This window comes from Mesoplodon densirostris, chromosome 7 (genome assembly GCF_025265405.1).
Source record: "Mesoplodon densirostris isolate mMesDen1 chromosome 7, mMesDen1 primary haplotype, whole genome shotgun sequence".
Taxonomy (NCBI): domain Eukaryota; kingdom Metazoa; phylum Chordata; class Mammalia; order Artiodactyla; family Ziphiidae; genus Mesoplodon; species Mesoplodon densirostris.
Window position 1 is genome coordinate 87,599,594 of NC_082667.1, and position 24,982 is coordinate 87,624,575.

At 39.1% G+C, this 24,982-nt stretch overlaps 1 protein-coding gene and 1 long non-coding RNA gene across 2 annotated transcripts in view; one reads left to right on the plus strand and one right to left on the minus strand.

Moving 5' to 3' along the window:
• Positions 1 to 24,982, minus strand: part of LOC132493267 (BCL-6 corepressor-like) — a 204,718-nt gene that overhangs the window by 30,859 nt on the left and 148,877 nt on the right. The window lies entirely within an intron of this gene.
• Positions 17,069 to 24,982, plus strand: part of LOC132493282 (uncharacterized) — a 34,331-nt gene continuing 26,417 nt past the window's right edge. Inside the window, exon 1 of the long non-coding RNA XR_009532968.1 lies at positions 17,069 to 17,303. This is a non-coding gene — a long non-coding RNA (uncharacterized LOC132493282). The remainder of the gene's footprint in view (positions 17,304 to 24,982) is intronic.

Consider the following 24,982-nt stretch of genomic DNA (forward strand, 5'->3'; position numbering starts at 1 on the left):
AGAGAGGTAAGGAGGTATGGGAACTCTGTCCTTTCTGCTTAATTTTTCTGTAAACCAGGAACTTCTCCTAAATAGTCTGTTAATTTAAAAAACAAATCTAGACCTGCATACAAAACTTGCACATAAATCCAACCACAGCAGCATTATTATTCATAAGAGCCCCAAAGTGGAAATAACCCAAATGGCCATTTACTATGAATGGATAAATGAAACATAGTAATATCCACACCATGGAATATTATTCAGCCATAAAAAGAAATCAAGTACTGATGCATGCTACAACATGGATGAACCTTGAAAACATGCTAAGTAATTGTATGATTCCATTTGTATGCAATGTCCAGTCTAGACAAATCTGTAGAGACAAAGTATATTAGTGGCTGCCTAGGGTTTGGAGAAATGGGGGAGTGAGTGACCTATAATAGATTCTTTTTCTTTTGGGGGGTGGATGAAAGTTCTAAAATTGATTGTGGTGGTAGATGCATAACACATTAAATTGTACACTTTAAATAATATGAAAAGTAAATTATTTCTAAATGAAACTATTATTTAAAATTATGATTAATGTATTAAAAAAAGGACAACATGTACAATTTAAGCAAAAATTATCTGAAATGCAACCAAAAGAAACTTCTAGAATTAAAAAAGTTGAAATTAAGCACTCAGAAGATTGGTTGAAGAGTACCTTAGTCAAACAAAAGAAAGGAATACAAATGTCAATTAAAAAATAACTACACAAAAATTTGGAGGGAAAATGATGGAAAACAGAGAAATAAGTACTTAAGACGTATAGAGTATATGTGAAACACTGTGTCTAGCCAGCCGCAAGTCACACAGCCTAGGGAGGAGACACACAGCCTACCTGAATCACAAGGACTTCTCCAAAGTAAAAATGAGGTTCTGATGCCAGAAGTGGAAGGAATGAATTACAAAGAAAAAGAACAATGGTAAACTATAATGTAGATACACATCGGTAAATACATAGGTTCCCTGGGGTTGTGATCTGGTACAAACAATAAAAAAAAAGATAAGACTCATAGTAGAGGCTGCTAGATTCTGCTGAGGAAAATGTCCAGGGAGGGAAGAGTTGATTTATTTCATTATTTTTTTAGAGTCCACATATAAGTGACATCATGCACTATTCGTCTTTGTCTTATTTCACTTAGCCTAGTGTCCTCCAGTTTTATCCATGTTGACTTAAATGATAGGATTTTCTTCTTTTTTAAGGTTGAATAATATTCTATTGTATATCTATACCATATTTCCTTTATCCATTAATCTACTATGGACACTTAGGTTGTTTCCATACCTTGGCTCTTGTGCATACTGCTACAATGAACATGGGAGTACAGATATCTCTTCAAATCATGATGATGTTTCCTTTGGATATATACTCAGAAGTGGGAGTGAAGAGGAACTTCTGACACAAATCGACCATGTGTAAAAGATGTTGTAGGAATGAAAAAGTCTGAACACCTAGGAAGAGTGTGGAGTATCTGGAAAGGTCATTGTTCCAGGTCATACATAGTTTAAAATTATGACATTTCAGTGAGCCTGTGTGCATGAAGGCTTGCTTATATTTTGGGATTTGAATACAGTGCAAAGAAGTGTTGCTAAATTTTCGATCAACATCAAGAAAAGGGTGAAAATGTTTTTTCTTTGATTATGAAACTACAGGAGAGGCAAGCCTAGAATTCTAGGCCCACTAGAATTTTCCCTGATGATAGTGCTAATTTAGGAGAAGAAGAAGGATCCAAGGCCATAGAACAATTTTGAAAGCAAAATAAGACTGCTGAGTCTTCACCCCGTGTATGAGGTTAAGTTTTACTGGCGTATGATGAAGTGGCCTTGACACAGCCGGCAGAGCTCGCTGAGTTGTTGAAAATGGCTCTTGAAGCTACAGGAAATGGACAGGAGACATAGGAAAGGAACAAGGTAAATCCCGAAGAGTGGAAGGACAAAATCAGTCAAGAGGAAAGTCAAAAGTAGAGAAGAAAAGCAGTCAACTTGACAAATAAATCCAAAAGCTTGTTCTTTAGAAAGACCAATAAAATAAGCAATATTTGGCAAATATGATAGAGATGGGACTAGCTATAAAACAGAGATTTTTTTTTTTTTTTTTTTTTTATCTGTGGTACGCGGGCTTCTCACTGCTGTGGCTTCTCCCATTGCGGAGCACAGGCTCCGGATGCGCAGGCTCAGCGGCCATGGCGCACGGACGCAGCCGCTCCGCGGCATTTGGGATCTTTCCAAACCGGGGCACGAACCCGTGTCCCCTGCATCGGCAGGCGGACTCTCAACCACTGCGCCACCAGGGAAGCCCGAGAATTTTTTTTAATTATAAAAGAATACTATGGTAGCTTTATACCAACACATTTGAAAATCTGGACAAAATGGCTGATTATTGATTAGTTATATGCAGCCATTATTTACAACTGTTTTGAGTAGAGAATACAAGAAGCTTTATGAAAATAGAAAATATAATCAAAGATATACACCTTAGAAAGACATGAGTTATTTTCCAATGTATATAAAAAATTAGACGAGTCCTAATACAAAAATCAGATATGGGGCTTCCCTGGTGGCGCAGTGGTTGAGAGTCTGCCTGTCGATGCAGGGGACACGGGTTCGTGCCCCGGTCCGGGAAGATCCCACATGCCACGGAGCGGCTAGGCCAGTGAGCCATGGCCGCTAAGCCTGCGTGTCGGGAGCCTGTGCTCCGCAGCGGGAGAGGCCACAACACTGAGAGGTCCGCGTACCACAAAAAAAAAAAAAAAAAAAAAAAAAAAAACTGAGTGACAACTTAAATGATATATGAAATATTTTGCTGACTTACAAGAACATGCAGAATTAAATATGACCCAGTTGAAATGTTAATTTTATTTTAATGTGTATGTTGGGGTGGAGTCTTCAAGGTGCCAGAAAACAAGCATTCACCCTTCCTGTTTGGAACTGCAGCACACAGACACCTTCAGTTACCAGTTCTGTTCATTCTACAGAATCATCTTGAGAAAACATACTGTTTTTTATGTACCTGGTATATATCTTAATTAGTTTGAAGAATTTCCCAAATACCTGTTAATATATAGTTCTCCAATTCCAATCTTGTCACGTCCTGTACCAGTGACACAGCACATAGGAGTTTTATTTCTCTTTCTTTCTCTGGGTTGTTCACAACCCAATGACAGAAAAATGGAATGGCATCAAAGAGATCAGGGTTCTTGACTCAGATTTACCATAAAATAATAGTGTCCTCTTGGGAAAATTAAAGTTATTCTAGGCCCCTTTCCTTTTCTTTCCTTTGAAGAGCTGCACTAGATGACCCCAAGTAACATTGCACTCTTTGCAGTAGTAGCTTAGATGTTATTGGTTTTCTGAAACAAATGAAGACAATGACACATGAAACTGTGAAACATCTGTGTAACTATGTTTTCTTAGAGTTGCCTCCATTTTACAGATGATAAGATGGCTGAGCACAGAAGTAGATGTCTTGACCAGAGGTTCCAGAGTAGATGGAACTGAACCTCAAGTTTCCTTCTTTCCTGAAGCTCACTTAGCCAAAACATAGGCTTCTGAATATTAAGCTGTAAAGCATATTATCAGTATGCTTTAAAAGAAGCGGTTCTTCTAGGATTTCCAATTAATAGCAGGAGGTTTTGAAATTCTTCAAAGATCATCTAATTTTGTGAGATTTACAGCTCTATTTTCCTGTCAAGCAAGTTGTATTAGTGCCAGATAATCATGTGAGCTTCCGGATGCTTCTCTGAACCTCTTGAAGTTTTCTTCTTGCTATCTGAAATTCATGGCAGATAAGCCTTTTTCTAGAGCAAAGTACAGACTTGTGTGTTTTTATACAGAAAAGCGATGCAGTGAGTCAGGACGGGGGTTAAGCCCTCATTCTCAGAGTGGTGTTGAGCTCCTGGTGAAATATAATCATCATTTCCTCAGAATCGAAAAGCAGTTATCTCTAGTTTTTAATCCCATTAACTATTTATACATTTATGTATGATACATGTATTTATTGTACCTACTAGGTGTGTTCTCTTTGAGAAGTACAAAGCTCTTTGAGACATAGGTTGTTCATTTTTTTGTTTTCCCACAAATACTGTGACCTTTTGATCAGGAAGGTCTATATTTTACTAACATCTAGAACCAGCAGTTAACATGGTGTCTAAGATGCAGTCAATAAATATGAAATACATAAATGAACACATTTTTAAGGAAGGGCCAGGACATGAACAAATAGAAATTTTTCATTTTCAGTCACAAAGCAACCAGAGACATAAAACTGATACAGACAACAAGTGCTGTGGTCATTCAAAGAAGGCATAGAATAGATACAACAAGGATCTCCTCTATGGCACAGGGAACTCTACTCAATATTTTGTAATAACTTATAAGGGAAAAGAATGTGAAAAAGGAATCACTGTGCTGTACACCTGAAAGTAACACAACATTGTAAATCAACTATACTTAAATTAAAAAACAAACAAACAGACAACAACAACAACAAAAAACCGAAAGAGGTCATAGAAGTTTTTATGAGATTCCATAAGAGAAGCCAAATGAGGATGGGAGAGACGGCTTTTGAATCAATTCGGAGAAGTCACAGAGAAACTTGTCTTTGACCTGAACTTGAGTTTCCATTAAAATTGCATCGCAGAGATATTACAGATGAAGGTAATCACATAAACTTACTACACTGAGACTTGCAGAGGTTATGAGTGTTGTTCAAGATCCCAAAGCAAGTGCATTGTGGAATCAGAATTTTAAGTGAGGCCTAATGAACTAAAAACAAACAAACAAAAAAACAAGCCCTTTCTGTGATATCATGTTGCCTTTGAAGTCGTTCTATTGGTGGGTTGGTAGAAACTGGTTCCAGTGTTTCTGGCAGGAATGACTAGCTCTGTCCCCCCACTGTCCCCCGCCCCCGAGATGATCCTCAAAGTTTCCTTTAGAATGGACTTGCTAAAATGCAGACCTGCAAGTATTCATGACGCCTGTGTCCAATCATTTCTCCTGCCACTGCCTACTTCACTTCTGGATTATATGAACAATTCACTGTCTTCATTTATGCTTTTCCCTCCTCCAAGAATTCCTTTCTCCGTATGGGGTACCTGGGCAACCCACTTCATTTTTCAAACCTCAGTTTACATATTATGTCTTTTGTGCAGTCTTCTTTTTAGTGTTGTGATCACACGCTCCTTTTTGCTACCCTTGCACTTCTGCATGCCTGGTTGTTGCACTTGCTACACTGTATTGTGATTGTATTTTTTACATATATCTGTGTTCTCCTGGGCAACATTCCTTGGGGCCAAGGACTACCTTTTTTCATCTATTGATGTTGCCTTAGCATGTTACTTGTTGTGAAGTAGTTAGTTATAAAAATGAGATTTGATTAAATTGAAAATTGTTATGCACATATTAGTTATTATCATTTACAGATATAACAGGAAAAAATATTAATGTTGGTGCTGAAAGTTCACTTCTAGTAAATGGTGGTGGTACATGACTTCACTTATATTATTTTCCCCACTATTTTATATCTTTCTACCTAATATCTCTTCTTTATTTCCATCTCTTTCTTTATTACTAAACTTAGAAAAACAGGGATGAGGGTAGGGCTAGACCATACTTGGCTGGAATAGTAAAGAAATTGTGTGGGGTTTTGGTGAGAAAATCCTGAAGCATACAGGTCTGCATCTTCCCTTTTTTTTTTTTTTTTTTTTTTTTTGCGGTACGCGGGCCTCTCACTGTTGTGGCCTCTTCCGTTGTGGAGCACAAGCTCCGGATGTGCAGGCTCAGTGGCCATGGCTCACAGGCCTAGCCGCTCCGCGGCATGTGGGATCTTCCCGGACCAGGGCACAAACCCGTGTCCCCTGCATCGGCAGGTGGACTTTCAACCACTGCGCCACCAGGGAAGCCCCTGTTTGAAGTTTTTTGATAAATAAGATTGGATAACACCGTTTTATAGAAACTTAGTTTGGACATTTCTGAACCTCTTTTCTTGTTTCCTTATGGAAGAAAGCTGCTTGTTTAGGGTTAATACTAATTCAATGGGGGTAAGATTTACACAGGACCAACCCTAGCATTCATAGTGTGTGGCACAGGAAACAACTTTGAATGGCCATTTCAAGGAACAATATACTTAAGTGTATACAATGAATAAAATGGATGAACTACACAAATTTATGAGTTGAAAACCATAGAATCATAGAATTTTCTCACTGTAAAGGCTCTTCCTTTTCCAACTGCTTAACTTCAACCTCTGTCAAAGCACTTCAGTAACAGGGAGTTCTTGAGTTTAAAATGCAGTCGGTCCATTTTATAGTTGAAAGGTTCTACTTGTCAAAATATTCATCCTTTTATCAACCTAAACCTGTCTACTTGGTCTAAAATCTTCAGTGTGGGACAGTCTAAACCCTTTTTCATAGGACAACTCTTAAAATAGTTTAGAGCGACCACCTACTTCTCTCCTGGTCTTGCTTCATGTCATCTACTCCCAGTTCCTTCAATTACTTCTTATATAATAATATTTTAGATTCCAGACACTTTACTGAATTCATCACTTTCTTCAGTATAATAACTTATTTGCTGAATGTGATATTTTGATCCTAAAGGGATTTGTTTACTGTTTTCTGAAAAGAATTAAAACATAAAATGTCCAATCAACCAATAATTCTTCACCTAACATGATTCATATACACCAATTGATAAGGAAAAGTTAAAAATTCAAATTACTTCATTCTTAAAGAGTGATCATAGTATGTCCTTATTTATAATGTGCAGGAAATATGAATTTTCTTTCTGTGCATCTGTAACAGTGCCCTCTTGCAGGGTACAGAGGATACTCCATTGATGCTGCCTAATGATGTGTATGTGATATCCTGATATTTACTAAGAAGTTAGACATTCAAGAGGATTTTTTGTTCCCAACAGACATACATATATGAATTTTTATTCTCTATGTCTTGTGTGATTCTAACTTTTATTTTTCATCTATTGGCACTTAAGTGCATTCACCAAACTGCATCATAAACATCAAAGCAGATTACTTCACTTTACCTTTTATGAGATTATTATACTTATCAACCAATATCTGAGCCCTTAATATGGGCAAATCATCCTAGCCTGTTAAGCACAGAGGTACAGAGCATGGAGTTGAAAGGGCACACACCAAGATTTGAACAAATTACTTAATCTCTCTAAGTCTTCATTTTTGTATGTGAAAAATGAGAATAATTACAATGATTGAACTCATAAGGTGGATCGTAGAAAACATCTAGGTGCTACATGTAAAGAGCTTGTTTGACTACCTGACAAAAATATCCATTCTTTATTAACATGATGGTGATGATGATGATGATGAAGCTACCAGCAGGTGTCCTTCTTAGGTCGGTAAGAATGGTGAATAAGCCACAAGATCATGTCTGTGAACATTTGCATTCTAAGGCTACACTGCCTTTGCCTTCCCAACTCCGGCTCCACTCCTCATCTGTTTAAACATCTCCCAAGATAGCTCAGGTCTTCTCCTCTATGAAGCTATTCTGAACTACTCCTCTAGAATGAACTTAAAATACATTGCTTGCACTTCTATTAATTTATATCAAGTACAAACTTCTGCAGTGGAATTGATTACACTTTATTGCAATTTTTGGCTCTATATCAACTTGCAACTCTTTTGAGGAAAGAAACTGGGTCTTATTCCTAGAAACGGAAACAGTGACAAGCAAATAAGTCATAAATGTCTAAATCAGCACATTGAAGTTATTTTTTCTAGAATGTTAGGGAAAACACTTAAGGGAAAGTCAGATTCATTGTTGTTCCCACAGTCCTAAGAATGGACTTTCTCATAACTTGTATAACTCTATATGTAGCAAGTGAAGATTAATCAATGGCAGGTTTTCCTTCATTTATATTTATATAATCTTAAACTAATTGAAGAAAAGCCATCTCATCCTTCTGAGTTAAGTTACAAACATTAAGCATTTTAATATTTAAATAAGAGTGAGACTAGCTTTCTTCACAATTCTGTGTTCTCATATTTTAAAAGGATGTCAAAATTTAAACTTTTTTGTCTATCATCTTCTTCCAGATTCACTTAAAGTGTGGTTCTTAACATAATCCCAAGTTCTGAAACTAATTGAAGGTTAAACATCTAGTGATTTCAACCTCTTTTGGTCAGCCTCAACATTTCCTTCAAAAATAATTCCCATTGACCACAATATCTATACTTCCAGTCTATTTTTCCCTATAAAAACAAGAAAAAGTTCACGGTGACAGTTCCAGATTCATCCATGAGGGGGCAAACATGTCTCATACACACAATGAAGGGAAAACTAGTAATCAACTAGTTACACTGGGGAAAAAATGGACATGGTGTCAATAGCAAGATTTGGCCCATATTAGAAAGAAAACAGTGATCCATATCTGTTTGAAGATAATATGTTTGTTTAATTTTTACATTTTACTCCTATTTTCAATGCCAGAGGAAGAACACCTGAAGGATGGTGCTCGGTGTAATAGTCAAACAAATGTCTCTTTAGAGAAAAGAAAAGCACTTGAAAACATTGCAAGCTCTGTTAAACTTATTTCTAGTCTAACAACTTTAAAATCAAAAGTAGTCTTGTAAAATGCATTTCTGAAACTCTTTATCAAAAATGCATACCTCCCCTCAGATAATGTCACTGAATTAAGAATCAAGAAATGAGAGACAGGAATTCAGCTGAAAGAAACATGGAGAATTCCTGTGTAACAGAGTGAAATGTGGAGGTTCTAGCTGTGTCTGCCCTTACCATACCATTATCAGTCAAGATTTTCAGTTTTGTGTTCCAACCTGCAGTTAAAATCAAGTGTAGCGCTCAAGACGTAATTCCTCAGTTCTCTGCTTACCCTGATTAGAACCCATGGTCTGTCATTAGAATCACTCTTTTGCAGAGACACTGTGAAGTCCCTTGGCCCTCACTCTTAGTCATATTGGCAGTGCAAAATGCCAGCCCTAGTGAAATAGAACTTATGCCAATTCAGCGTCTGGGCCAAACAACTAAACATGGCTGGAGAAAAAAATGAGCAACCTTTCTAATTTGCCTCATTTAAATTCATAATCATTTTACCCCATGTGAACTCTTAGTACTTACTAGAAAACTGATTGCTGAATCAATTCTCTTTTCTTCTGTCCTAGAGAACAATTTCATAACTCCTCTTTCTTTACGTCTATAACATGTCTTCCTCTAAATTCTCAGCTGCTTCCTAATTCACTGAGAATACAGGAGGGATCAAAATAGAATATCCGTGAACTCCAAACACCAAGTCTACCATCCTACCTGGATCTATCTGAAACCACGTGTGCTGCCTTCCTTCTTCCTTTGGCAGAAGAAATATTTGTCCTCTGTTCTAAGGCCGAACCCTCTACTCTGCACTGGATACCTCCCTTCTGGCCGAATCAGGGATTTCTCTTCTACTGTGTCTCCTCTTCCCTGTATCTTCCATTATTTGCTCTCTACCAGATGCTTTCATTAGCATGCAAAGGTCTAATACCTCTCCTCTTAAAGGGAAAAAGTCTTTCTCTCTTCCCATGTCCAATTCTAACCATTGCCCCATTGCTCTGCTCCTCTTTAGAGCAAAACGACTCAAACAACACAGCTCCACTTAACGTTTCATTTCCTTATCTCCCACTTACCTATTTTTGTCCTCTCCACTACACAGAAACTACTCTTCTTAAGGTTATTAGTGATATCTATTATATGTTGCCAAGTCCTATATTAAGTGATCAGTTCTCATCTTAATCTACCAGTAGGATTAATAATAACTCCCTCTTCCTTCTAACACCTACCACTTGGCTCATGAGACAATTCGTCTTATCTCCCTGCTCACTTCTTATATCCTTTGCCGAATCCTCTAGAGGATGGAGTGTCTCCTGGCTCAGTCCTTCAGCATCATGTATTCTCTGCCTATGCCTACTTATAAAGTGATTTCATCTTTAAATCTAGAGACTTTAAATACCATGATGATTTACCAATTTTCATCTAGGGCCATGATAATCTCTTGCTGCTGAAACTCAGACTAGTATAACCAGTTGTCTACTTCACATGTCCACACATGCCATCACAAATTTACTATGTCCAAAAACAAATTCTTAATCCTCTAAAGTTCTCTCTTGACCATCGCCTAAAAGACCCTAAGTGATTTTTCGCTAACCTAGCTTTCTAACCTTATCTTCTAACAATTTCCCCTTTGATCATTTCACTACAAACCAACTAACCTCCTAGTCTTTGGAACACATAAAGTATAAGCTCACCCACCTGCATACACCAAGCCTCTCTTTCAGTGTATTCATACGGTTTGCTCCCATACTTCTTTCAAATCTCTGCTCAAATGTTCCCTGACCACCCTATATGCTTGCCCTAAACCTCGCATCATTACGCTGCTCCTTCATGGTCCTTCCACTAACATGCTATATTTATGTATTTATGGTGGTCTCCTTCCACTGGAACATAAGATCCATAAAGAAGAGATTTATTTGTTCACTCCTAGAGCCTACTGCTCTAGTGCCTAGAACAGCGGCACATATTAGACACTCCATCAATATCTGCTGAATGGATGAACATCCACTTGCCTGATGACCAAACACAGTTCATTGAAACTTACTTTTTAATCAAATTTCAATTTCCTCTTCTTATAAGCTTAAATTTGATTTGAAAAGTTGAATATTCATTTTTATTAAAAAATGAATAATTATAGAGACATAATTCTTTATAAATACTATTTAATAATCTATTCATTACAATGCAAAAGTTTTATTCAAAGTATACCTTTCTCCAGGAGGGATTTTTTGGTTTTCTTAGATTCTTTAAAAACTTAAGGTTAGGGCTTCCCTGGTGGCGCAGTGGTTGAGAATCTGCCTGCTAATGCAGGGGACACGGGTTCGAGCCCTGGTCTGGGAAGATCCCACATGCCGCGGCGCAACTAGGCCCGTGAGCCACAACTACTGAGCCTGCGCGTCTGGAGCCTGTGCTCCCCAACAAGAGAGGCCGCGATAGTGAGAGGCCCGCGCACCGCGATGAAGAGCGGCCCCCACTAGCCACAACTAGAGAAAGCCCTCACACAGAAGCGAAGACCCAACACAGCCAAAATTAAATAAACAAATAAATGAATAAATTTAAAAAGCTAAGCATTTGAAGCTCTTTTAAAAAAAAAACTTAAGGTTAAAAAATTTAAAGAGCAATGCCTAAGTACATTGTTTTATTTCATGACTTCTACATGATGATTTATTTTTAAAAGGGTTTATTTGAGAATTACTTACACCACACTATTGAATGTATCATATGCCATTTACCAAGCATCTCACTTAAGTACACATACATTTCTCAATTAAATCTAGGCTTCCAATTATAGAATACTACCTGTATTATATAGGTCTGGTATTATATGTGAACTCCTTACCAGTAAAAACAAGGTGAATTCTTAGCGATGTCTAAAGAAACAGTTACTGTTCTGTTTGTAGTCATTTCCCTTCTTCCATTTTCCTATTTCTGTTACAGATATTCAATATGAAATATCAATCTTCATATGAATGATCATTTTCTTGTACTCTTGTATCCGTGCTTTCATATTAATGCAGGAAATTTTTAGTCCAGCTATAATTACTTGAACGCAATTCTATTTCTATTACTATAGCTTTGCCATCCCTAGACTACATTTGTGCATATTTTACATGATATAATTTCTGGCCTCATTGAAAGGGTAGATGATTATCATAAAATTTTAAGATTTCTGTAGAGTATGATTAATCAACCTAAGCTGAGCAGCTACCACACACACACACACACACACACACACACAAAGGTACTATTATTATAGAAATTCTCCTCCTACCCTTTCTCATAAGTCAAAATTATGTAAAACAATATTGATTGTCATGCGGTGAGTGCCCAATTCTTTCCTAGTAAACTAAATTCCCAGCTTTAGGCAGATCCCTATGTAGTGAAGAGGGCAGGAGACCTGGCAGTCAGTGGATGACAGATGCCTGGGCCAAATCACCCTGACAACTCCTCTCCATAATAAATCTGAGAAGCTAATCTCTGCTAAATTGTTAATGGCTGCTAATCAGATACTGGATACATGGTTACCCCTCTTGATAGTATATTTGCATTTAAATGAGTCCTTTCTGGAAGGACTCCTTAAACCAAAGGAGTAGTTCTAATGCTGACAGCTTCAGGCACCCAGGGCCTCTGGCTCAGGTTTTCATATTGTCCTTTGCGGAGACGCATGATATCATGAGGCCATTTGATCTGTAATTCTAGAATATCAGAAAGGAATTACTGCAGACCTCAAAGTCATGATCCGAAGATTGTTTTTTAAAAAAGGGTTCTTCAATGAAAAGTCATAGATTAAAAAACTGATCTATTTCACCTCACCCTAGCCACTATTCATTAAATTAAATTATCTGGCATACTGGTGTATGTCAAGTTCCAAGCAGATAGATTCAAACCGTACATGTTGACGTAAGACATTTCTCATTTCATTTTTTTTCTTTCTCTTTCCCCTATGTCTCTCGCCATGGTATAGCATCTGAAGCAGTTAATTCCTGCCATTTAATATCTTTAATTTTTGTTTTATCCCAAGCACCATCAACATTGATTGTCTTCTATGAGTAAAAAGCACCTGGCAAGAGTACTTTCATGGATGAAGGAGCCTGAATTATCATGAGAAACTATCTATACCTCCAGTGAGTCTGGCTTCACAGAGTGAAAACTATACAAGGAAGGACAATCCAATATGTTATGTAACTGTCCCAAATCACCACACTTAATCCCCACTGTCTCAAACAAATTGAAAGAAAAGATTAAACATCTACTTTCACTCTTAAGGACAAGCCTATGTAATAGCCATTGTTCTCCTTATTTCAAAAATGAGACAAAGTCAGGCTGTGAATGGAAGGATCCAATCCCCAGTCTGTTCAACTACAAAACCCCTGACCTTCAGGGTCATCCTTGTCTTCTTCTCATCCTCTGTCAACCTTATATGGACCTTTACCTCCAACACTGATACCTAGCAAATCCTTCCACTACATTATAAATTATTAACCATAAGGTTTAGCATGTTCTCTCTTCCAAGGTATTTAGAACTTTAAAGGAGAAAGAAGCCTGCTCAAGTGGACAAAGCGAACACTTATCACGCATGAGCTCCCAACATTTGCACCAGACAATTTCACATCATCTCCTTATAAACTGACAATAATCTTTGTGAGGTTGAGAACCTCACCTTCTTTTTACTGTGGATCCTTTGACAATATGGAGTAGCCCACTTAAATAGTCTTAAAATAACACTTTTAAATTCATAAAATATAATACATAGAATCTCAAAAGAAACTAGTTACTATGTTTTAAATGCAGTCATTAGAATATTTTAAAAACCAAATTTGTGATATAGAAACGAATGGGTATTTAAACTCATTAAATAGCAAGATATAACAGAGACTCTACTAACTACTATACTTAAAAATAGTGATGTTGGGGTGATGGGTTAACAATTCTGATACATGTGTACTGAAATTGAACAATTAAATAAATAGATGGTGGATGGTGGTAGCCACATTTCTCAATATTGAAGTATGAATTTACAGATAAACGAGGAGAAAGCTAAACTAATCTCAGCATTAATGGATTATAGTTGCAGACATCAGTATACACTCAGCTCAATATAGATATCGATAGTTATATAGAGAAATATTTACTGATATGTGTATATACATGGGTTACTATACATATCTATTTCTTTGTTCTCTCAGTTAAGAGAGCCTAATCAAATAATACCCCATTAGCAACAGCACATCTAGAGCCCAGCTCTTGGTTTCTATTACTACTCTCCAATAAAAGGAATCAGGGCTCCTCAGAGAAATGACTGATTCTAGGACTGGGGCAGGAAATACACAAAATGAGCCTGGAGCACCTTGTGGTACCAGAAAGTCAGGAAGTGTTAAACACACACACAAACATGCATGCTAAACACATATACACACAGATACACAGACACACACAAACTCACACACCCCAAAGGGAGTATGTCAAAGGAGCACAGGCGTCAAAAGCAAAAGCTCCCAATGGCCAAAGCTGGAACAATTCAAACAACAAAATAAAGTAGTATTGGATTATAACCCAAAGGATAAAATAGATATCCACGAGTCTATACTGATATAAATAAATATCAATAATTGAATAAATTAATATTTGGGGGGAAATAGACAACTCTGTGTGGAAGAATTCCAAATATTTTATGTACCTACTCTGTCCTCAAGGAGGTGGATCCTAACTCTCCACTCTTTGGGTTTGTGCTTCACATAGTGACTTCCTTCCAACAAGTGTAGTGTGGAAGGGGTGGAGGAGTGACTTTCCAGTGGAGAAATCTGAGACACGACCTCAGCCAGGTTATCAAGGTCAACATCAACAGTCAAATCACGTGGATAGCATGTACCCTTGATAAGATGTTATAAAAAAGGCACTTTATCTGGTTGTCCTCCCAATAAACCATAATCCCAGCCTTACCATGAGAAAAGCATTGGACAGTTTACATTAGTGAGGTATGCTACAAAACACTTGATCACTGCTCCTCAAAACCGTCAAGGTTGGGGCTTCCCTGGTGGCGCAGTGGTTGAGAGTCCACCTGCCAATGCAGGGGACACGGGTTCGAGCACTGGCCTGGGAAGATCCCACATGCCAGGGAGCAACTAAGCCCGTGAGCCACAACTACTGAGCCCATGTGCTGCAACTACGGAGGCCCAGGCGCCTACAGCCCGTGCTCCACAACGAGAGAGGCCACTTCAATCAGAGGCCAGCGCACTGCAACAAAGAGTAACCCCCGGGCCTCCCTGGTGGCGCAGTGGTTAAGAGTCCGCCTGCCGATGCAGGGGATACGGGTTCGTGCCCCGGTCTGGGAGGATCCCATATGCCGCGGAGCGGCTGGGCCCGTGAGCCATGGCCGCTGGGCCTGCGCATCCGGAGCCTGTGCTCCGCAACGGGAGAGGCCACAACAGTGAGAGGCCCACATACCGCAAAAAGAAAAAAAAAAAAAAAAGAGTAACCCCCGCTCTCTGCAACTAGAGAAAGCCCACGCGCAGCAACGAACACCCAACACAGCCATACATAAATAAATAAATAAATAAATAAATAAATAAATAATAAAAAAAAAGTGTCAAGGTTATCAAAAACAAGAAAAGCCTGAGAAACTACCACAGCCCAGAGGAGCCTAAGAGGGCTTGATAACTAAATGTAATGTGGTGTCCTGGATGGAAGCCTGAAATGGAATTAAGGACACTAGGCAAAAGCCAAGGAAATCTGAATAAAGTACAGACTCTGGTTAATATTATTTTATTAATATTGGCTCATTAATTGTAAAAAAGGTACCACACTAGTGTACGGTGTCAATAATAGAGGAAATTGGGAATGAGATATATAAGAACTCTGTATTATCCCCTTAATTTTTCTGTATATCTAAAACCATTCTAAAATAGATATAGTCTATTAGATAAAACAAAAAAGGTAATGATGATTTGATTGTGACATCAGAGTAGTGATACTTTGAGATATTTATAAAACTGCCTTAGGAAATTGTCTGTGATATGTGCTGGGGATATAGGCACAGGTACTCCTAATATTATTGTGGTTTGTTGTCTGCATTTAGATTTAAAGGACATGCTAAATACTAAATTGCAGTTAGAGGTTAGTGAAATTAAAGATGTAATATTCCCATCCAGATTCCACATACACTTTGATACATATTAAGAATCCCCTGCTCTTTGGTGAGGTCTAATTTTATGAAAGTGAAACACAGAGAGATGAATTAGGTTGTTCCAGCTTTTAAAAAGCCCGCATTCTAGGGTCAAGAATTCTTACTGAGCCTTGTTGAAACTGTTTGCTACACTACCTCCTAATTTTGGAACTGCTAAACAGAGAGTTGCGAAGGCTTCCTAGAGTAAAAGTACTGCCTTGGCCTTGTGCAATTATACTGTTTAGGTTGCTGGACAAATCCAAGGATAAAACTGGCCTGGACCTAGTGATGGGCAATTCCAAAAGCAAGCTGAATGTGAGAAGTTCACTCACAGAGAACCCTAGTGTCAAAGAGCCTCTCTACTTGGGAATGGCTCAACACTGGGAAAATAAACCCTGGTTCAGCTGTAAAGAGAGCACATCCTTGGCCTTTTTTCCCCCTTAAATCAGGAAACTGATGATCTGGTCAGCTTAGGAGAGGGAGGGAGGGAAGGAGGGAGGGAGGAAGATGAGAGAGAGAGAGAAACCTGTTAATAGCTGGTGCCAATTTAAAGAGAGAAGGAAAGGGCTTATTATATACGTATATGCTAATATGATTCTTAAAGCCAATTCTGATCAATCCTTCGGGAAAGAAAGAGATGCAGCCATCTGTTAATGTGGCTTCAGCTTCTTTGTTTTCAAATGTTACAACTGTCACCAGACCAGCCATTCCACTTGGGGCGAGGCCAGGGGGTTAGAGGGGGAACATCTGTCCACTAAGGACACCACTAAACAGCAACAAAATCTTGGGGCGACCCCTCTCTCTTTCCTTGAGTGCTTTCGCTAGCCGGTCCTACTTCCCCACTCCTTTGGGAGTTTCCTGTTCCATTACGTAAGCAAGAGGGCGAGAGGTCCCAGCTTTCCTAATTGTGAGTGGTTTGGCTGGGTGTGTACGTGCGAGTAACTGTGTATGTGTGTGGGGGGGAAGTGGAGCTCGCTACAAGGGGCTTAGAAAAACTAGTCGCCAATTTAAAATATTTTCGGAGTGTTTGAATATCTTAAGAGCTAATCCCACTCTCAAATTCAGCGAAATGAACAATACAGATAAGGAAGATGAAGAGGGTGGAAAACCCACACAGCGGAATGGAGCCGTCCATGCCGCGGGAGTGACAGGGGAGCGCTCAGAGGAAAGGCGCTCTGCAGGGAAAGTCACTCTGGCTCTTCTCTCTCGGTCCACCAGCCGGCGACGCTTCTTCTGTAAAAGCATTCCTAGAAAATAACCCTATAACCGGGAAGGGTAGCGATCGTTGAGCGCAGCTTCCAGGAGCCGGTGCCGGGAGAGGCCCCTCTCCCCCCGCGGCTGGCGCGGAATGTGGCGATCCGGCCAGGGGCGGGGGATGACTTCCGGCGGCCGGAGCTCGGCGCCGGGAGCAGGTGCTGCAGCTGGCAGGTGGGGTGGGGGCCGGCCGAGCTGACCACACACAGACGCGGCGCGGCGGCACTGCGGCCCCCGGGCAGCCGGCGCCGGGGACATGCGCTGATTCGATCCCTCCGGAGAAGGTAAGCAGCCCGGCTATTATTAGCCTCGGCCACACTGCGCGGTGCTTTCTGCTTGGTTAGTAATGGGGTTTGTAATACAGAGGGAAGAAGGGGAATATCCCTGCCGCCTTCTGCAATGGGAAAAGGAGCAACAACTGAAATTGAAATGTTAATCAGCCAAGTGCTTGAGATTATTGGAGGAGCGGTGTTACTGGGCAAACAAAGAAGGCGGTCAGCCTCTGTAATCTTTTTTTTTTTTTTTGCGGTATGCGGGCCTCTCACTGTTGTGGCCTCCCCCGTTGCGGAGCACAGGCTCCGGACGCGCAGGCTCCGGACGCGCAGGCTCAGCGGCCATGGCTCACGGGCCCAGCCGCTCCGCGGCATATGGGACCCTCCCAGACCGGGGCACGAACCCGTATCCCCTGCATCGGCAGGCGGACTCTCAACCACTTGCGCCACCAGGGAGGCCCAGCCTCTGTAATCTTAAGATAATCAACCATTGCTGTGCTACACTCGCTTAGATATTGAAGAGGATTCCGAATGTAAAATAATTTGAGTTGCACTTTTACGTTGTACCTTCAACCTTCGCTTGGTTAATTTGTGGTTTGCGAGCAGCAGGTTCTTGTCAGCAGCCTGGAGAAGTAATCGGAAATCTTCCTTCTCCTTTTGCGTTCCTCAGCCTCCTCCCTTTCCAGTTATCAGAATGGGTCTGCACATTTCAACGTCAAACATCCACTTCAATACTGAACCTTTAGAAAGAGTCTCAAATTAGAGGAGAAATTTACCTCCTGGAGTTCAGCTTGGGTTGAGCAGCACTTGTCCCCACTTCTCCCTTCATTTACCATCTTCTCTTGTCAATCATTTCATTGATTCCCCCCCACCCCCGCCGGGGATGCTGTGCTCATTAACAAACCAGCTCTTGTCAGCTCCTGTCCACCACCTCTGTTCCGTGACTGATTTTTCAAGGACCCAGAAAGGGCACTGCCTTATACCACGTTTGGACTGTTATCTGTGTCCTTCCCCAAAATGCATGGCATGAAAAATCCTTTAAGCCCAGTACCAATATGGTTTCCGATAACTCCCTTCATTGTAGTCACTGCAGCTACCAGATGGGTTTCAAGGACAGCAGAATCTATTGGGGTGTGAGAAAGAGGGCTCTACCTACATATTTTGTGCATAAGAATAGGTGGAAGTAGAAATGCAAATGTCAGTCTATCCCGTTTTTCTTGAAGGTTTTTTAGTCTAGCTAGGTTGTGAGACACCTAGCTGGGTAGGGTATGGGGCAAGTCCTCCTGCAAAAGCAAGCAGTGTGTTTGTCCTAGGATTCCCCCAATAACCTCAAAAGAGTTTCCAGAGAGACTTTTCCCACAGGCAGTCAGAAAGCCAGGGGAGGTGGCCAAGGTAAACCTCAGGTTATTTGGGCATCCTCAAGTTAGTCTCTCCTTTTAGGGGTTCTGACCTAGGATTTCCCCACAAACGCTTTGCTCCTGAGCTCAAGTGCCCATTCTTGTTGCTCACCTAGGGATGTACAATTGAATGATATTCTGTGAAATGGTGAAGATTGCTATGGTGGGGATTGCAAATGTGCCACTTCACCAACAGAGAACAGTTGTAATAAGCCAGACTGTGTGGTGTCTGTGTGCCAATATTCCATTTAAAAAGAGGCTTGTTATCTTTAAATCTGAAATTAAAGAGACAGTTTGACTCAAAAGGCCATGGATTTTATTTTAACAAATTAAAATAGGAGATCAATAAAAAAGAGGGCCAGGGTTTATAGCTAACCTTCTTAGTTTTTTTTTTTTGTGCGGTATGCGGGCCTCTCCCTGTTGTGGCCTCTCCCGTTGCGGAGCACAGGCTCCGGACGCGCAGGCTCAGCGGCCATGGCTCACGGGCCCAGTCGCTCCGCGGCATGTGGGATTTCCCCGGACTGGGGCACGAACCCGTGTCCCCTGCATCGGCAGACGGACTCTCAACCACTACGCCACCAGGGAAGCCCCTTACCTTCTTTTTTAAATATTGCTTTAGAACAAGATACTGGTTCTGAAGAATCATGTTACTTCTATTATATATCGTTATTGTTTTTCTGATTACAAATTCTCTATAAATACACTTTGGAAAGACTTGAGTTGGTTTCTTTGTCTCTATCTTCAGTATATGAGGCAGAAGGAGTGGAGGCGGGTGGGCAAATCCCACTCCAAATGGCCCACTCAGAGAACTGTTCCCCGGACCATGCAAAGCTCTGGACCGAAATTGTTTTGGCTGGTTGTTATTATTATCTTTAAATGTGGTTTGGGTTTGAAATATTAAATTTTCAATATTCTAAAATTTTGACTCAGGCACACCAAGTAGAAGAGAGAACAAAGAACAAGAATAGCAAAACTATTTTCCACCTTTCTTACCTAATTGTAAACTATTTAATTATATGAATAATTATTCTGAATAATAAGTGAAAAACATATTAAAATAATAATTCATTTTTAAGAAAGTAGCCCAAGGTTTATGAAATACAGGTTAGTGCAATTGATCTTAAGTACAGTAAAAATTTCTGTAATTTTAAAAGGTGTTTTTATGTTGAGTATTAGTACATGAAAATATGCTAATGATGGTTAGAAATTGAAATGTCTGTTACTTGGTTTCTGAAGAAACTGAATTCTTTGGCAAGAAATGGGTCAGGATTAGGGGACTGGAGCCGCCAAAGCCGGCATCATACCTGCCAGTGATTTTATAGGTGAGATGAATGCATTAAGTTATGGATTAGGGTTGGAGAAGCCTTCTGGGGAAGAAAGAAAACAAGATAGAAAATAAAATTTGTTATTTTAGTGCAACTAAGATAAGTAAATTTAAGTTATTTCTGAGTTTGGACTTTGTTATATTTCAACAATTTCTGAGGAAAGTTTCTAAATTCAAAGCCCTAGGTAGAAATAGTTGTATGATTTCCTATCCGAAACTGGTTTATGACTCTATTTCCTTTGTTAAAAACGTTTCCCAGAGAAAGGCAAAATTAATTGCCCGGTGTTAAGGAGGAGGAATAATACCAAATAGAAGGATGTACGCTATTAGTTGCTAAATGAACTGTGGGAACTTTTTTGTAGATTTGACAAGATAGAATTGAAATTAATCTGTTGCTTTCCAATCACGTAAAAAAAAAAATTTAGTCTGGTGGGTGGTCAGTGTTATCAGTAATTTAAGACTTGAGTACCGATTTAGGATTCAAAGTTGCTTCTCCTTACAAAAGGCATTTTCTGGTGCTGCATTACTGCCATTAGCTACAATTGAAATAGACTTATCCTGAGATTTTGAAAAACAGAAAAAGAAATAGTAGGATTAATAAGGCTTTGCCTCCACTGAGAATGGGTAGAAAAAGTGCTATTTTGAAAGTTATCAATGGCCTCTTAATTGCCAGATTTCTGCGCTGTTTCAACCTGCTCTTTATGTCTTTATTTTTAAGTTCTCTTCTAAGTTCTTTTTTAAAAATTTTACTGCTTAGTGTTTTATTCACTAAAATAGCATTTTTAATTGAAGTAGAGTTGATGTGTAATATTATATAAGTTACAGGTGTAAAATATAGTGACTCACAATGTTTAAAGGTTATACTCCATTTATAGTTATTCTAAAATATTGGCTATATTTTCTGTGCTATGCAATATATCCTTATAGCTCATTTTATAATAATAGTTTGTACCTCCTAATCTCCTATCCCTATATTGTTCTTTTTTTTAAATTAAATACTTGTGTTCAAAAGTATTGTTAATAAGTAATATATAAAGAGATATCTCTTTATCTAGTTTCTCACTAATCCCCTTAAATTACCTCATGACCAGCCTAAAACAAGTGCTGTTTATTTCTAGTTTGTGCCTCATGATATCACGACTATATGTCTTCATTTGTTCCTTTCACTCACCCTGCTACACGTTGAAACCTTGCTCACAGCATACACTGCCTCTTCCATGAACCCTTCCCCATACCCACCTTCCTTCTCATTTCAGATGTGTTTCTCCCTTGTCTAAATTCCTATGGCGCTTCCTATTTTGGTCTATCCTTTAGTTTGAACATGATTTGCTGTTGTAAAATAATCCTAGAGAGCAGAGTCTTTGACTAACGACTTTTTATTACCTGCAACTCATAATACAGTGCCTAGCTATGTATATGCAAAGTAGATGTTCAGCAGTTTGATGTTAGTGCAGAAATTAGCTATTATTTTCCAGGGGTGTATATCCACCTACTCTGATATCCAAGTTAGGCTCTAAATAATGTGTGCAAGTACATTTTAGTTTAAAATCCCTATATAATAATATAGTGAAAGTACATTCAAACAGTTATATTCAACAAAAGTTATTGTGAGCTTACATGCCCTTAAGTGGATATTGGCTCATCCGTATCAAAAAGTATAGTAAGCATTACAAAAGAAAACTTAAAAGAAGACATTGTACCAGCTTTCAGTATGCTTTCATTCTACTGAAAACAAGTAAGCAGGGGAAGATGTCTTGCATAAGTAAGTACTAGTCTTAAAGCGCTCTGCTAGGTACTTTCATCTATGGTGTATAATTTCATCCTTCTACTGTATGCTAATTTTACGCTGAGACTCAGAGATCTTACCTAAATGGCAGAGATTCTTTCCACATTCACATGCTGTTCTTTGAAGTGATAACGAGTGAAGGAAAACTATAAAACATAATCAGAGTAATTTAAAACGGTTTTGTGATCAGGCTTTCCAGTGCTTTTTAAACTTTTGGGTCTTTAACATCCCCTTTAATAATTCAATAAAGGCTATGCATCCACTCCCCAAGTACATACACAACACACATACACAGAATTTTGCCTGTAATTGCAGGTGTTTGCGGACCTAATAAAGCCCTCCTTTGCAAATGCTTTAAGGACATCTACGCTGGGCTCAGTTTTTCTTTTTGCTTGTTCTATGCTTAACATTTATTTTTGTACCTATTAAAATTAAACAAATTATTATCTGTTATAGTTGAGGTATAAACCTAAGCAGCTTCGTACTTTACAACTTTTCTTTTTGCATTTTTGTATTCTGTCCTCTCTCACACAAACACACACATTTATATAAATGAGATCAAATAATACTTTTCTGTGAAGAGAATGCTTAGAATTTATTCTTAACGATTTTTCTATATATCACACGTCAGTGTTAGCTATAGTCATCATGTTGTACATTATGTCCATAGTATGTATTTATCTTACAATTGGAAGCTTGTACCTTTGACCGTCTTCCTCCAACTTCCCCTCCCCTGACCCTCTGTCTCCTGTAACCACAGGTCTGATCTCTTTTTCTATGATTGTTTTCTTTTTTTTTAGGTTCCACACATAAGTGAGATCATATAGTGTTTGCCTTTCTTTCTCTGACTTATTTAACTTAGCATAAAGCCTTCAAGGTCCATTTCTGTTGTCTCAAATGGTAGCATTTCTTTGTTTTCTTACAGATGAATAATATTTCAGTGTGTGTGTGTGTGTGTATACCTATAATATGTATATACCTATAAATATATAAAACAACCTCTTTACCCATTTGTCCATCAATGGGCACTTAGATTGTTTCCATATCTTGGCTATTATAAATAATGCTGCTATGAACATGGGGGTGCAGATATCTTTTTGAGTTAGTGTTTTCATTTTCTTTGAATATATTCCTAGAAGTGGAGTTGCTAGATATATGTAGTTCTAGTGTTAATTTTTGAGGCTCCTCCATACTGTTTTCCATACTGGCTTTACCAATTTACAATCCCACCAACAGCACAAGGGTTCCCTTTTCTCCACATCCTCACGAGCATTTGTTATCTCTTGACATTTTTGAGGATGACTGTTCTAACAGGTGTGAAGTAATATCTCAATGTGGTTTTAATGTGCATTTCCCTAATGACTAGTGGTATTGAGCATCTTTTCATGTACCTGTTGGCTTTTCGTGTGTCTTCTTTAGAGGAATGTCTATTCGTGTCCTTTGCTCATTTTTTTAATTGGGTAATTTTTTTTTTTTTGCTGTTGATTTGTATGAATTTTTAATTTATTTTGGATATTAACCATTATCAGATATATGGTTTACAAATACGTTTTTCCCATTCTATAGGTTGTCTTTTCAATCAGTTTGTTGATTTGTTTTTGTTTTTGTTTGCTGTGCAGAAGCTTTTTAGTTTGATGTAGTTCCATTTGTTTATTTTTTATTTTGTCGTTTGTGTTTTCAGTGTCATATCCAAAAAGTCATTACCAAACCCATGTAATGAGCTTTATTCCTATGTTTTCTTCTGGCAGTTGCATAGTTTCAGGTCTTACATTTGAGTCTTTAATCCAATTCAAGTTAGTTTTGTGAGTGGTATAAGATATTGGTCCAATTTCATTCTTTTACATGTGAATATCCAATTACCCCAGGGTTCCCTCGTATGTAACTTCTCTCTTTTCTCTTGCTGGTCTTAAAATTCTTTCTTTGTTTTTGACTTTTGGTGATTTAATTGCAATGTGTCTCAGAGTAGCCCTATTTGAGTTCAACCTGTTTGGGCTTGTTTGGGCTTCATGGATATGGATGTCCATTTCTCATCCTAGGTTTGGGAAGGTTTCATCCATTATTGCTTTAAATATACTTTTTTTCCCTTTCTCTCTCTCTTTTCTTTTTCTGGAATTCCCATAACATGAACATTGTTTACTTTGTTGTGTCCCATAATTTCCATAGGCTTTCTTCACTCTTTTTATTCTTTTCCTTTTTGTTCCTTTCACTGGGTAATTTCTAAAGTTCTATCCTCCAGTTTGCTGATTCTTTCTTCTGCATGGTCGAATCTACCTTTGAAACTTTTTATTGAATTCTTCAGTTCAGTTATTGTATTTTTAAAATCTAGTGCTCCTGTTTTTTTGATGTTGCTATTTCCTTGTCAAACTTCTTGTCTTGTTCATGCATTGTTTTCCTAATTTCACTTAGCTGTCTGTGCTTTCTTGTAGTTCACTAAACTTCCTTAGGATGATTATTCTGAATTCTTTGACAGTTCATAGATACTCTTTTTTTTTTTTTTGCGGTGTGTGGGCCTCTCACTGTTGTGGCCTCTCCCGTTGCGGAGCACAGGCTCCGGACGTGCAGGCTCAGCGGCCATGGCTCACGGGTCCAGCCCGCTCTGTGGCATGTGGGATCCTCCCGGACCGGGGCACGAACCCGCGTCCCCTGCATCGGCAAGCAGACTCTCAACGACTGCGCCACCAGGGAAGCCCAGATCTTTATTTTTTTAAGGTCAGTTATTGGAGTTTTATTAGTTTCCTTTGGTGGTGTCATATTTGCCTAATTTTTGTGATCCTTGATTCCTTACTTTGGTATCTGCATATCTGAGTAATTGGGCTCTTCCTCCAGACTTTACTGGGTATTATATTCAGTAGTAGTAGTAGATGGGGCTATGAATTAGTTTCCTGGCAGAGAATCAGAGCTTGTATAGGACCTGGCTCTGGACAGGACCCAGAGCCTGTATAGTTCATTGTTTGGGAACCCAAATCAGGCCAGAGTGTGCACTTAATTCCCTGGTCAGCTGAGGGCACTGGTTTTGCCCTGCAGATGGGGGAGGCCACAGGCTGTGCTGTCTGTTCAAGTGCCACTGTATCTAGGGCTGTTTAATGGGCTGTACAGCTTCCCATGTTCTCTGGTTAGGTTCCCCAGTTGGACATGCTGAAGGCTGTATTCAGTGATGAGTAGGGCTATGAATTAGATTTCCTGC